Raw genomic sequence first — 7931 nt, 5'->3', positions numbered from 1 at the left:
TAATCTTGGACAAGCCATCAAACAAACCCTTAGGACTGAAAAATGAGGCTTGTGCTCGGCTTGTAAAGAGCTCATTAAAACTCGTAAAACAGGCTCGGGAAGCCCAAGATGAACAACAGGTGTTAGTCCGCTCGGTTCGTATAGGCTCCTTAAGTCGTGATAAATATATTTTTAGATATATTGTAGATGTAGAGTAATATAAATGATTGAAATGTTTGGCTTGCTTCATATCTTATTACTTTTATAAATAAGAAAGATTGAGCTTTGCTCAAAAGATCTAAAGCTTAAATCTATTACTTCAAGCTTTGAGACAACATCTTTTTCTCTTCTTTTAAATAAGACCAACTCGAGTTTACTCATTTAGCTCAAGTTTGTCATGAACTCAAACTGAACTCGGGTTTTCATGAACTCATTTAGCTCAGAGTTTCTTGGCTAGTGATCTCCTTGATTTTAGCTTCATTAGGATCAGCAAGATCTTCTTCCTTAGCTATAGGGTCCTTAGCTATAGGGTCCTTAGATGCATTAGGTAAATCTTCAACCTTGGGCTCCTCATATTCTGGAGCAGATCCAGTGAATGGGCCCGAGTACTTTACAAAGAATATACTTGGCCCATACAAAACACAGAAACCGCGGTGTCCAGCGATTTTCTGGCACACACGAGAGTCGGCCGAAGGGTTTTAACCTCTTGGAGGTGGGGTTATACAGTAGGACATCAATCTCTCCCGTACCCCGCCACCTGAGCCACTGTTTCCCCTTAATAAATAAATAAACAGTATATATATAGTAATGTGTAGCAACGGAATCCAAAGGTGCGCAATAAAAATGGGATGTTGCTGAGCGTCCATCGGCCTGTGATAGACACTAAGCATCTTTTTGGCAAAAAATGCTGAATATTGTCAAAAACATGCACTTTTGGGTGGTTCTGGACCGCTGCTAAAACCCCTTTTTAAATGCCGGGTGCATCCCCTAGGGGCTTTAGTGGCGGTCCAGAACTGCACTACAGCCCAAAAGTGCAGAAAAATGATAAAAAATAGTATTTTTTGCACCGTTTCATGCGCTGGCCATCCATCATGTGCGAGATAGATGGCCAGCGTAATTCCATTCATAGCTGCGCACCTAAGGATTGCACAGCTATCTATCTATATCTATATATATATAAGAATATTTCTTGTGTATATTAACTGAAGCATTTTGGTGTGTGGATGGATAGTCATTGTTAAGACAGTTTCTTTTAAAGATAATGAACATTTCACACTAATCTTTTCAAGTGATACTTGTTCTAGAACATCCAGTAAACCTTAAATTTTTTAAACGTTGGTTCTTAGTTTAGTCCATGTTCTGACTTTCTGAGTGCCTTCATGATGATTCCCTGCTTCTCTGAATGGCCAAACTAGTATCCTTCTACCATTGTTCCATAAGGCTGAAGACAAGCTGATGGTGTGAAACTATTTTGCTGCTTGATCACAACACTGTGTTTGATATTCTGGATTTCATTGCTTGTCCATTTACCAAAAAGAAATGGGCAAATATTTTCCCAACTAATGAAGGTATGAATTGAGTAAAAATCACCTCATTTCATATTTTAGTGATTTTTCTTTGGAAAACAGACCCCACATATGTGATCTATATGATTTTGTTAGTAAGAAATTAGTTTTGAAGCATGTGATTGCTGACAAGTAAACAAGTTTTTGAAAGGCTTCAAAAATCAACAGCTAACGTCATGTCAAAATTTCATAATCCAAAAAAAAATCATGTATTTATGTGAGAAAAATATGATCCAAGGACTGACACGTAACAAATAAACTAGTTAAACATATCTCTGTGGTCAATTGAATTGTTACAACTTGCGCCTAAATTTTTAGCTCAATAATTATGTACCTTCACTAGTACCAAATATTTCCCCTGAAGAAATCTTACCATTCTATCAGATAGTAACAGATATCTTCAACAATTTTAAAATATCGTGATTTAATGTGATATTTTTCATTGACCAATATTACGCAGAACAAAAAAATATTTTTCAAAAGCACCTATTTTGAAGATATACATTTTTTAACATAATTTTAACATGTACATACGATTTTTTTTTTGCGGTTTTTGGTATTATTTATGAGATTATTATATACATAAGCCAGGTATTTTGAAAATATCATGAAATTCTCCCTCACTGAGATTTGCTATTAGTTTGATAATACATGGGATGATAAAAGGATAGTGAAGATCTTATCATGCATGATAAATATAGAAGCATATATACTTAGACCTTTTCTATTTTCTGCTATATGCCATCTCAAAAGCAGCATGGTTGGTTAAATGCATGATTTTGTAAGGGCTCATCATATCCACCTGAGTATATATATAGGTTCACTCATATGCTTGGTTTTCAGGCCAAGCAGTAGCAGAAAACCACTGAGATTAGCCATATTTCCCATAGCAGCAAACTACCTTGTTGGTTTCTATGGACTAATATATTCTAGTAAAATGACAAAGCAGAAAGTGATGTAAACGTTTGATTAAAGGGCATCTTTCTTTTTTTCTTTTTATATATTCTGTTCAGTACCTTTTGCCTGATAACAAATTAGCTTTCTTTATCAGAGACTTCAACTTGGAGTAATACCTGTCTTCATTGCAATGTGGGGCCTTTTTCAAGAAGAAAAGAACACTTTGGGATTCCATATACAAAAAAGGTCCAGTTTGACAACCGTACCGGCCTAATCACTGGATCTGATCCGTTCCTCTGGACACATACTAATTAGGGATGCCAGCGATTGGGTTTTGGTTGAATATCCAACTGGATTTGATTCTGATTAGTCACAAATACCATCAGATTAATAATCCGATTCAGATCCAGTGTGCAGGTTTTGCATCTGAATCCTGATTCTTAACAGAATCCTAATCGGACGGTTAATTTTGCCCAATTAGATATAAAACGTATCCAATTAGCCAGATTTGGAGATTTGAAATGAGTTTGACGCGATTTTATATAAAGCATATAAAATTAGCCGCTCGGGCTCGGATTCAGAGATTTTAACTGAGTCTGACCCGATTACAAACCTAAAACTAATTCTGGATCCTCTGGTTTTTTTATAAATTATGCAAAATTACGTGCTGCAAGTGATATAATATATATAGTAATGAGTACTTGCTAAATGAAATATGCTAAATGAACCGTCCTAAATGAGTTTTTTTAGATTTATTTTATTTTATTTTTAAATTCTGACCGATAGAAATGTGATTTATGTACTTCATTTTATAGGGATCAGTTTTTGGAGTGTTCGATTTTGACACAGACGGGCTTTTATAATGTTCAAAAAATCTATGGTTTAAAATCTTTGTAAATTATTGAGGCTCCAAATATCATTTTTCATCTAAAACACATGATACATGTGTGGATTCCTAGTAAATCGACCATGCCCAACACATTTATATGGTTGGAACTATGAAAAAGCACGGAAAGAACAGAAAACCCCCATTTAGCACTTACTCATTTCTCTCTCTATATATATATAATATATATATATATATATGAACCAACCATTTTCTTTGCAAATCCAACTATGTGGCTGTGTTTGGCATGGTGAATTTGCTAGGAATCAACCACTGGACCATGTATTTTTGCCAAAAAAAAGGTGATTTTTGAATGCTTGAATATTTATGAAGATTGTGAGTCATTAATTTTAAAGCCTTAAAAAATATCGATTATGCATCAAAATGGAATGATTCAAAAGTGGGTTCTTATAAAACCAAGCATATAGGTCACATCCGTACGGTTAGATTCAAGAGAAAAGAACAAAAAATTCATGAAAAACTCGGTTCACACATCAGTCTCATATTTTCAGTTCTCTCTCTCTCTCTCTCTCATGATTCAAAAGTGGGTTCTTATAAAACGAAGCATGTAGGTCACATCCCATAGTTAGATTCAAGAGAAAAGAACAAAAAAATTATGAAAAATCACATTCGTTCTCATACTTCCATTTCTCATATTCTAGTGACTCTCTCTCTCTCTCATATATATATATATATATATATATATAGAGAGAGAGAGAGAGAGAGAGAGAGAATCTTTCTACGTGGAATCCTTTTTACAATAAGAGAGATTCATTTTACTGTGAAATGATCATAAAATTAATGATAGAGATGAAAATTCACATCAAATGACGTTTGAATCCTTTAAGTTTTTTGACAATATAATGACTTTTTACAAGTCTTACCTTGAAAATGGCTTAATGGTAGTATATAGACTTGGATAATCAACAGTCATTTCAATAACCAGGAACAAATTCTAATACATCCAATAAGAAACACAGCTTTTAATGTCACACCAAGTTCTCTTCAAAGGGAAAACACTCTCTTAATGCCCATACGAACACTAATTAGTTTTGTGGAGGGGTGCAGTGCTCATGCTCACTATGTTTATAATTTTCCTTTTCTAATTTCTATTACTAGTAAGAATTCTATCAGCAGCCCACAGGGACCTTGCCCTCCAGGTAAGGGGCAAACTTGATTTGTCACTTGACATAGGATGATCATGGTTTGAAACCCACCGGTGGCGTTCCTTTACCCCCCAAAGATAAAGCCAAGCATATTCTTCCATTGGCGGAGGGAACCTCAAGGGTTTTATCAATAAAAACACGTGCCAATGTATGGTAGGGAATTGGGAAAAGTGTTGGGTGAGGATCATAATGACAATTATCGCAAGATTTATGAAAATCTCGCGATAATATCGTAAGAAATTGCCTGAAAGTTTAAAACAGCAATTTCTCGCGAGATTTTCAAAATATTATGAGATTTATGAAAAAAACATAAATACTGTGATTTAAACACGATATTTACGTTTTAAACGGCTATTTATCATGAAAAAAATGTGTATTTTTATTTTTAATAATTTTTATTAATATTTTCTTATAAAAATAATTTTAAAATTTTTTTATTTATTTTTTATTGCAGAGATTTTGCCAAAAATGTGAGATTTATGAAAAAAAATAATTTCTCGTAAGTTATTGAAAAATGAGATTTTTCTGATAAAAACGTTTGTCACTATGGTGAGGATACCTGTCTCCTAAAAAAAATAGAAAAGAAAAAAGAAAAAGAATGTTATCAGCATTTATCTGAAATTGGAAGGTTAAGAGGTGGCCGACAATCCCAATGTTCCTCAAGGACAGAAACAACAAATTAGCTTAATAATTTTCAAAAAGTGGGAAATAAAAAAAATGTCCCACTCACAGTAGGCATTCTCATGTATAAGTTGTGCACCTTTCCAAATACTGTTCACTCTTCAACAATTGCAAGGCAATTACTCAGCTTTTTTTAGATTATTTCATTTATTTATGAATTTTAAAGTTTTGCAGGACTAGCACCTGCTGACAACATGCTACATAACATGATGCTCTCTTTTTCATGAGCTACAGTTGTGTCAAATACAATGGTCTACCTTTTTCGTTCTATAATTGAGAAGATTTTTTGACATTTTTTTTTTCATTTTTTTAGTGGAGCCAAGAGAAAGCCTTCCTCACTGACCGCACACTGACAAGCCTCCCGTTAGTTGGTAAAACTCTTGAGATTCCCCAAGGTTGGTCGATTGGGGAGGTGGTGGTGTTGTGGGGTTGGGGTTAGGGGTGGCAAAACCTGACACGACCTGCCAATCCGCCTCTTAGGCAGGTTCGGGTTGGGCTTAAGCCAACCCGTTTAATAAACGGGTCGACCCGTCTAACCCGTTTATTAAACGGGTCGGGTTCGGGTTAGGGGTATGCCAACCCGGCTGACCCATTTAATAAACGGGTTAGGCGGGTGGGTCAACCCGCCAACCCGACCCGCCAACCCGCCCACCAACCCGTCCCGCCAACCCATTTTCCTGACCCAACCCATTTATTAAACGGGTTGGCGGGTCATGTCGGGTTACCTGTTTATTAAATGGGTCAGGTTAGTGTTTGCCACAGCTGACCCGTTTAATAAACGGGTCGGGTTCGGGTTGAGGTATGCTGACACGCCAACCCGACCCGATTGACACCCCTAGTTGGGGTCAGGGGGTGGGTTAAGCATGATAGATGCTGCATGGACTGTATAAAATCCCAAAGGTTGTCACATTTATTAACATTGAAAAAGATACGCCTCACTAAGTGACCAAGGCCTCTCTCTCTCTCTCTCTCTCTCTCTCTCTCTCTCTCTCTCTCTCTCGCGCGCGGCAGCCAAATTCTCATGAGAAGTTAAAAAAATTGAAATAGGTAAAAAGGAACAAAAAGGTAAAACTATAAAAATAAAAATAAAATTTTCAAAACACACTAAGTTTTTTTACATTGTTACACCTAAACAATTTTGTGGATAATTAAATTGAAAAGCCCCAAAGTCTCATTTCGTTGTTAAATATGTGATACGATTACTCTTTAAACCTAAAAATAAGCAACAGCAACAACTTATTGTTTCCTTGAAAAAACAGAAAATCCCTTAGTATCTGTTTATACTGGTTTTTAATTTTTTTCCTTTTTTGGGGAAAAAACTGGCAAGTAAAGCCTCGGATTCGTTCATTTTCACTCATCATTTGAATCACATTGGAAGTGCCTCCTTTAACAGTGGTAAAATGATCTCGTGACTTTCCTAAAAAAATGGTAATCAATGCCAAATACCATGCACAGAGACCATACAGATCAAGATTCCCCAAAACTTCACCACCTAACTCTCCCACCTCTTTTATGACTGTAATGAAAGGAGAGTGTACAATCGTCCCAAAAGCTAGTCATGGAGAGAGAGAGAGAGAGAGAGAGAGAGAGAGAGAGAGAGAGAGAGCTCTTTGATAGGTGTAATAAGGGACAGAGAAAGTTAAACAGTAACTTTCGCAATTGGATGGGTGGGGGAAAAGGGTGCATATGAGAAACCATGGACAAGGGAAAGAGGAACACAAAGGAGAGAATTTCAAAAGTGAATTAGTATATTTAACCTATTAACTCAACTGGAGTTAGCGATCACCTAAGTTAAATGGATGGAAATTTGTTTTTGATTAACAATACAAAAATTCAGAAAATGTGTTTTTGACAATATAAAGAACATTAGTATTTTTTTTAGTATTACCAAAACTTTAGGTTCCAAAAATTTCCCAAGTATAAAATAACCCCTTTTTCCAAAGTTATAACCGGTATAAACATCAATAGATAAAATCACAATTTTTTTTTAAACAACAATATCATGATAGTGCAGTTGTTTAAAAAAGCAACTTTTTTACAAATTTTCAAGGTATCACTTTGGCACTATGACTGTGATTACCAACAGATCAAATCACACACCTTTTTATCCATAAATTCATTTTCAGTTTAGGACTCATGCATGACCAGGTCAAAATTTGACCATACTCATCCGGAGTCGAGCCATAGTTGTCAGAAAGTGGGAGAAGGAAGCGACTTGGGATGCGAAAGCAAAAGTGTGGAACAAGTTAAAAGCGAACCAGAAATCATCTCAGAAGCGGCCTAGGAAGTGAATCAAAAGCAAACCAGGATTCAAAAGAGAAACGAAGAAGGAAGCGACCTAGGATTCAAGTGGAAAGCGAATAGGAATAAAAAATATAATTATATTTTTTAATTTACAAAAATATAAGATTTATTTTATTATTGACAAAATAAAACATGAGTAGATAACATTAAAGATGATCTATTAATCTCAAAACTGAATCATATATGCAAGTGCAACCATTTAACAAATGCATCATATTGCAAGCATTTGATAAATAATACATCAATAAAAATTAATTGCAACCATTTAACAAATGTATCATGTTGCAAGCATTTAATAAGTAATACATCAAGAAAAAATTATAATTCATATTCCTTCTGCAACACTGCACAAAAAGTGCAAATACTCCTTTATTTTTTCAACTAAGCAAAAAATAAGCATTGTTACTCACGGAATACACAATCATCAGTCTCATGATCATTCTATTTCCTTAA

Source organism: Nuphar pumila, chromosome 15 (genome assembly GCF_984573655.1).
Source record: "Nuphar pumila chromosome 15, dmNupPumi1.hap1.1, whole genome shotgun sequence".
Taxonomy (NCBI): domain Eukaryota; kingdom Viridiplantae; phylum Streptophyta; class Magnoliopsida; order Nymphaeales; family Nymphaeaceae; genus Nuphar; species Nuphar pumila.
Note: the sequence above shows the minus strand (reverse complement) of the source record.